The following is an 8,383-nucleotide window of genomic DNA, read 5'->3' on the forward strand; positions in this document are numbered from 1 at the left end:
CAGAAGCTCCTCAAGAAAGTCTGATCAAGATGAGCCTTCTTATATAATCGATATGGCAAACCAAAAAATACTTACGGTTGATGTGATCAATATAGTATACACCAATCTGAGCATCATACGCAGCTTCCCAACCCCATGGCAGTTCATCCCCCACACAATCCGCAAATGACAAGGGCTTTGTTAACCTAAAAACAAAGAAACAAGTTAATGGCATAGCTTTTCTCTCTTCCATATATATGTTTATTATTCACATTAAGTTATATTATGATAGAATCATAGAACCATAGAATAGTTAGGGTTGAAAAGGACCTTAAGATCATCTAGTTCCAACCTCCCTGCCTAGACCATGTTGCCCAAGGCTCTGCCCAACCTGGCCTTCAACACTGCCACGGATGGTAGAAACTAGCAAGGAGAAAGGAGAGCAAGTTGGTTTCTGCCTCTTGAAGTTCAGGCTCTTGATTGTTTTTCCCTGTTCCATCCTTCTGAATTTATCAACCCCAAGAACATAATGTAAGGTACTGCAAACATTTTTCAGCACACAAGTGAGAAAAAACGTAATAAAATCTACAGACCTATTTGTCCCCAGAAGAAATCGACCCTACAACCTTAAGCCTGGGGTAAAGCACAAGATTCAAGGTCATCTTCTCTCATGACCACAGACAAAACTCAGAAAAGAGAATACAACCACCTAAGATGTAGTTAGCAGCAGTTAATCAGTCCGCACACCTGAATAAAATAAGCAGTAGTGTGCACAGAGTAGGTATTTTACAAGTGACATTTAATGGGCCTTGGATATTCACATGGTGCTTTTTTAGGCAGATAGACAATTAAAGTTTTTAATTTTCATAATCATAGAATAGTTAGGGTTGGAAAGGACCTTAAGATCATCTAGTTCCAATCCCCATGCCATGAGCAGGGAAGCAGCTGATTTGTTACAAGAAATAGATTGATAATAATATATGGGGTTTTTCCAACTAAGGCTCAGCAAAGCTTTACATCATCATCTTTTTGGTTTTTTGGTTGTTTTTTTTTTTTAAGGAAAATGAGTATTGAGTTTCCTGTTGATACACCCACAGATAAATGCCATGCCTGATATACTATATTTAATAGGTAGAACAAGAGATTTAAGGTTCTATCGTCACCATAGTAACTGCAAGATTAGTGCACATCCAAAGCTTATCCAGAGTTTTAAAAAAAAATCCTCAGAGTAGGATTTTTTTGTGTGTTTGAGACACACAAGCATCACCTCCTTTGCTCACTGCTGCTTAACTTCTATCACCTGTTTTGACACCTCATCATTAAAATTCTATTCAAATAAAACACAGTCTAATACACATGCGATTCTTCTGTGTTTCAGTATTTTGTTCTTCAGTTTCTGACCAGAACTGGTTTATCAGCATTTTTGTGAGGATTGAAAGAGAAACGTATAGTGCATTTTACTTTCTACAAGATCAGTTGGCTTTTTTTTAATGCAGAAAACGCCAGATAGAAAGCACTTTACAAAATTGGTTAAATTCCTTATGCACCTGAGATGATAGAAATTTGAACACAGGTTTGATTTAGAAATCACTGTCCCACAAATATATTATTATTATTGATTGATCTGATCTACCAGTTCTTTAAGTAAGACAATAATTTTCCCTCCAAATTAAGGTTGCAGAAATTACAAAGAACCAAGCTCTTGGGATCAAAAATCTTTTCAATTTTGGGGTTTGGTTTTTTGGTTGTTTTTTTTTTTTTTTTTTTTTTACATTGTAAGCATGAATCCGCTTCTTCATATTCCTCTAAAGTTTATAACATAATCCAATAAGGTTACTAATGTTTAATTTGAGGTCCAGAACACGTTCACATGTATACAGCAAATTTGCTTATTGATTGCCACTTCTAACTGCTATACAAAATCACTTAACACCTCAAAAACTATTACAAAATTCAGGTGAGATTACCAACGTGGAATTACACCTGGATCACTAGGATGTAAAATATGGATTATAAGCAGCACAAGGAAGCTGTGAGAAAAGTTGTTTACTGGGAGAGATTCCCCATGAGAATGGCCAGCCACAGACACTTTTCTCAGCATAGTGAGAAGATGTAGCTTCTGTATTACTTGTTCTCCTTCTCAGCATTAACCTGCTATATGCTGTCTCACAGACCAAGAGCTCCTTTTCTAAAGGAAATCTTAAGTGGCCATAACCCTCCCTCCTCATTACGATGCAGGAAAGAACATCCCACTGAAGCTGAGTGGGATAAACTCCCCAGTGATCTCTGGGGAGAGACAAGGTCTTCAGTAAGCCAAGGCTACCCACTGTATCCTCTCCCACTGCTGACACACATTTTTGAATGCAGACACAGCACTGCTCCAAATGAGCCTGCTCCAAGAAGGAGCTCTCCAGAAACTCCAGCTCAGACCTGCCACTCTGCTCCTCACCCTCCTCCTCCTCTCAGGGCAGTAGAAACTGTGCTGCCGTGGCCAGGATGGCAGCGACGCAGGTCAGCAGGCTAACAGGTGCCTAGCACTGCCATATCAAATACACCTGCCCAAATGCTACCTGCTAATAATTACCAGCATCACTTCAAAGATTACTGGTTTGTTTGCAAACAGTACTAGCTAGACAGAAAAGATGGCTCTCGGGAAAGCAGCAGAAGCCTTTTAAAGCCAGGATAAAGCACGCAATTGCAGCTTCAGCCAGGCTGTCCACAGCACACAGCAGACTGAACACAGGGTACCCATATCAGTATTTCCCAGGCCACTACTGCTCAGAGGAAGCATCAATCACGTAAAACCAACAGCCCTTTGGTGAGTTTGGTTAGTCATGTGAACCTGTGCCAACTACAAAAGCACATCTTGCTATGAAGTAAATCCTGCCTCAAATCAAATTACAAATGTGGATTTTCATGAAACATCTTAAACTCAATAAAAGTTCAATGTCATCCTTAGCCGTAACATTTTAATATTAACTCAAAACACAAGTCTTATAATTCAAGTGGAAAAAATATTTGCAATACCATATAGTAGAGTAGGGATCACAACAAACTTGTATAAACATGGACAGATGGCCTCTAATAAACTCATTTAGAATTCTACATAAGCATTTGATACTTTCAAAGATACACACCACAGTTAGCAACAATCACAAGATGTGATTTTTAAATCACCCCTACAGGAAGGATATAAACTCAGTACTATTCTGGCTTTTCATCTGCACTCCACACCAATTTTATTTTTAATCAAATACTGACTTCTTATTGTTACAGCACATGCTCTAGGTTAGACAGGAGGCCACTCTGGCCATGTGGATGTTCTGCCCAGGTGTTATCGCCTGTCAGAAATCAGACACCGTGAGAATGAATAGCAGCCACTCTCTCATCCCAGACACTCCATAAATTAAATTGACACTAAAAACTGTGGAAAAGTAATTCAGTGACCCACTCTGGACCTTAAACAAAAGAAGAGGAGGGAGACAGAGGCCCTGAAATACAGGCTGTACTTGATAAATTTTTCTATGAATTCTGCTATGTTGGATCATGCTTGAACATTGCAGCCTTAAGTTCTGAACTATGTCAGGGGAACTGCTCCTGAGTAGATTCATAAAACATGAAAAGGTTTTTATATAACAAGATCACAATTGCTTAAGAGTGTTACATCCCTCTGACTATTTTTTGTTCCACATTCTTTAAATAGCACAAGATTTTTGAGCCCAACACAGACTTTAACAACTGAGAAACAATCAGCACAAGGTAATATCCAATTGCTTAGGGCCCTCAGCACCATCTCAACATAAACAGTATGTACTTTCAAAATAGGTATGGCAAAAGGGTAAGATTAACATAACATGAAATAAAACACAAGAGAAAATTTGCAAGACAGAAGTTGAAAGCAGAGCGTTACACTGGAAAGAAAATAATACCTGTGAGCAAACTGAAGGAACCTTGTCTGTGTGAAGATCATTATCTGTGACATAATAACCTATGATAGACAGGCTGCCATTACATTCATTAACCATGACCCAAGAAAAACTATGTTTATTGCACCATAACAGGATTAAGTGCTGTCTCAGGGCAATGATATTCTGAGAAGGTTTGTAATACTTCTCCAGTTTTCAGTCATCAATTCACATATTCTTTAAAGAATGTTGATACTCTAAAATGGATGACTTAAAAAGTCCACATTTAGTATACTATGAAGTTCAATTAGTTAACAAAAGATGATGGTGAGGGGGTTTAATGTATATTATTAAGCTCAAGTATTCTCAAATACTCTCAAGCTCGTATGTTTTGGTTTGTTGTTTGGTTTTTTTACCTTATAGAACTCTTTCCAACTCAAGGCTAATTTATTAACCTTTAGCTCATATATAACATTCTTATCTCCTCAACCCTATATGGCTGCAACACTCCAATTTCAGTATACAGATTGAAGTGTACAGGTACTCCCTGGACCAAGAGAACGAGAAGCAGGTGTGTGCAACAAGAAGTGGTTACTCGTAAGAAAACCAGGAAGCATTCTGTAATTCCATCATGTAAACAGTATATAATTATGTTATTGCCAATCACTTCACAGATGCCCTGGGAAACACAGGAGACAAACACAGTTTACAAACTGACAAGCTGCATTACCACCTCAAGTCCACATGTTTCTTTAAAGTTTTCAAAATATAAAATTAGCGAAGATCTTAGAACATAGATTCTACAATGTTATGTGTTATCATTAACAGTTGCTATTGCATCTGCAGCCATACCTGTAAGTCTGTATATGCATCTGAAGTTAATGAAGAGGCTGATGATACTGTAAAATTGACCTGTAACTATAGACTGATGGATTGTCAGTACAATATTGTTCCATTTAGACAACTTTCTTGCTCGATGTACTCCCTAGACCACAAAAATACTTAGAAGAAAGGCTTCTTCCTAAGGTCAGGGTCCACAAAAAATGAGAAATTTACTACATATACTTGTGAATGGTATCTGTCAAGATACAGACAGCCCAAGATACTTCACACTTTGGTGATCTGAGATTATCAATGTGCATGTTCTTAAAAATGTGTATGTGTATATATATATACACACACACATACACCGTCAATCTTTAACACATTGTTTTATGCAAGAGTAATTCTGCACTCTGCTGCATTCCTTCCTTGACTCCTTTTTCCCTCCAAAATCTGTTCAGGACTAAATCAATTGTAACACTGGATCAGAAGTTATTCATATTATGATTAGAAGCCTACTTTATCAATAGGAAACTCCGGAATTTGGTCTCTGTTCTCTTCTAAACTCATCTGATGCCAGCATCACTGACCTCCTTAGCATACTTCCTAGACCTGATTTTACCCACACTCTGAATAACCATGTGAATACAGCTTGACATGTTTTGCTTAGATACAAGTATTTGCATCAAGTTTGTAAGACTGATTTATTGTGATTTATAATATACGTGGTGGAGGGTATTGGGGAGAGAGAAAGATTACAGTAGGCAGATCTCAGAAAATGGGGGGGGAAACAGGGAGAATGGGGAAGAGACACAGACAAAAAAAAAAAAACCAAAAAAATCTGAGACTTCCTTTCCTCAATTAGAAAGGAAGAAAATGCAGGTTGATGAAAGGTACATAAATACCCAAGAATTCTGAACAGGTTCGTCTTAATCTCTTTCAAAATTACTTCCTCCTTTGCTATGTGGTGCTTGACCTACAGTCAAGACTTGGAGTTTTGAATTCAATTATAACTAGGGTCAATGCTCAACTTCTATAGCAATTTCAACAAGCATTTGAAAACTTTCTCCAAATCCCAATTATCCCCTACACAAAATGACCTCATATTCTTTGCCATGCAGCAAGATCTTGTGTGACATTTATATGAAGTACTGTATGATTAAATTACACACCCATTCATTCTCATATGAAACAATGTACATTACACATTATTTATTTTCTCTTAGAATGCAGCACTTCCTCGTACTTTCTCTAGACAAAAATTGTTCTGAAATAAACAACAAACCCTTCTTGTGCAGAAATGAGCATCCATTAAAATATAACAGAAAAAACCCAATGATGGAGGGGCTACATGCACACTTACCTGGAATCTGGTTCATTTAACTACATACATATGTTTAACTACATTACAGAAGGGTATACAGGTGACCTGCCAATAATACAACAGTAGCACATAAAGCTTCCTCTTGAGCACTTCCCCAAAAATATTTTCACTTAGCACAATGACACAGAATAGGAATATATGATCAGCATCAGCTATTTCTTATTTTGCAAAAGGATGACTGAAGGTAGTTAATTCTTATTTTGATCCAGTAGCTCAAGACAAGCAAATGTAAAAATGTAAATCAACTGATCAGAGAAAGGAATGTATCAATACAGGAAAAATGCTCTAAATTCTTCTCTAGACTTCTGAATTTATTACTCAAGTTGGACTTTAAAGTCAAACTGATTCTAAGCCAACTTTCTAAAACTATAGGCATTGTGACTTCAGAGGATCTATAAACACGTCTCTTAATCCCATCCCAAATATCCTCCCAAACATGGATTTTAATCACTTCAGGCACCCAAAATCGATTTCTTATATAAAGCTCTGGGGTGCACTTAATCTCATCAACTTCAAACGTTAGGTATCTAACCTGAATTACTACTTCAGTTTCCCTAGAGAAGCTGATTCAGCACACCTGAATATTTAGACTGCAGGTGAATCACACCTTAGGTTTCCCTCTTTTTCTAGTGACTACAGAAGTCTAAACACAAGGTTCCTTAGACCTATACCAGGTAACTAAATTTACTGGAATGAATACTATACCAGGCGGCAGAGTGCATACATAATGGCAAAAGAGACCAACCTGTAGCTCTGCGTGTCAGTTCAGAGTTAGAGAGAGGCACTGCCCCCACCTCCCCCAGCTGAGGTCAGTATCCAGTAGATGCATGAAAGTTACACTACATTGGGAAGACAATTTTCTCTTCTACATATGACAGTGGCTGAAGCTGGAACAGAATGCATTTGCTTTCTATTAATAACACTGCTGTCACTTACTCAAGTTTAAAAAGTGGTAACTGGGCTATTTATCTGTAGAAAGGGGCAGATTTGCATGCCCTTAAAACACCCTTTTGCCATATTCTTTGTTCATTCAGTTCTATAAACTAGCAAATCCCCCACACAACCTCTCTCTCTCTCTTGAAAAAGCTCATTCATGAGACTGTTGACAGGATTTCAGCTTCTAAACACCATGTTCTTAACACAGCAGTGCCTCCTGTTCAGATACCAGGCCAAGACATTATGTACAACCTTTGTACTGCTTAGGTACATTCTCTTTTTACACGGGTATTATTAAGATATACTGGCACTTTATTACAGGTATTATTTTGAAAGAGTAAGCAGACATCAGTAACACATCAGAACACATAAAACAAAGAGTAACATAGTGGAAGCCCCTGTTTCAGGGTAGTGGTGTAAAATAAACAAATATGGTGCAGTTATGCATCTTTTACCTTTTTTGCAAGATGTGTGCAATCAAATACTAACAAATACCTATATTTAAAAGACAGCAAAAATGCACGTTACCTTTTCTACACCAATACAGAATCATAGACTCATAGAATAGTTAGGGTTGGAAGGGACCTTAAGATCATCTAGTTCCAACCCCCCTGCCATGAGCAGGGACACCACACACTAAACTATGTCACCCAAGGCTCTGTCCAGCCTGGCCTTAAACGCCTCCAGGGTTGGAGCATTCACAACTTCCTTGGGCAGCCAATTCAGTGCCTCACCACCCTCACTGTGAAGAACTTCTTCCTTATATCCAACCTAAAGTTCCCCTGTTTAAGTTTAAACCCATTACCCCTTGTCCTACCACTACAGTCCCTAACGAAGAGTCCCTCCCCAGCATCCCTGTAGGCCCCCTTCAGATACTGGAAGGCTGCTATGAGGTCTCCATGCAGCCTTCTCTTTTCCAGGCTGAACAGCCCCAACTTTCTCAGCCTGTCTTCATACGGGAGGTGAGGTGCTCCAGTCCTCTTATCATCCTCGTGGCCCTCCTCTGGACTTGCTCCAACAGCTCCATGTCCTTCTTATGTTGAGGACACCAGAATGACTACAAGTAGTTCGAACTAAATGTCACCCCATTATTTTAATTATGAAAAATTCTCAGCAATATTAAATTCTGCTGCTTTATGCTTATAGCCACTACCATGTGCACCATTATTACACATGCATACACACAACAGTATAGGTTTACAGTCAGATGTTCCTAACTGTGCTCCTAGCATTTACATGCAGCAGCCAGCAGTACACTGACGGTACATCAGTACCATGCCTTTGCCTTATGCACCATAACTGGATACTCAAAAACTAACTGCAGAGAACAAAGTCACAGTGGAGTTAGACACTTTTA

The 8,383-nt window shown here is 38.5% G+C and overlaps 1 protein-coding gene across 1 annotated transcript in view; it reads right to left on the bottom strand.

Moving 5' to 3' along the window:
- The window catches only part of WWC2 (WW and C2 domain containing 2), a 55,760-nt gene extending 55,582 nt beyond the window's left edge, over positions 1-178 (bottom strand). Inside the window, exon 1 of the mRNA XM_010021531.1 lies at positions 76-178. The gene's annotated coding sequence lies outside the window, so the exon portion shown is untranslated. The remainder of the gene's footprint in view (positions 1-75) is intronic.
- Positions 179-8,383: the final 8,205 nt, after the last annotated feature.

Source organism: Nestor notabilis, unplaced genomic scaffold (genome assembly GCF_000696875.1).
Source record: "Nestor notabilis isolate BGI_N333 unplaced genomic scaffold, ASM69687v1 scaffold22219, whole genome shotgun sequence".
NCBI lineage: Eukaryota > Metazoa > Chordata > Aves > Psittaciformes > Psittacidae > Nestor > Nestor notabilis.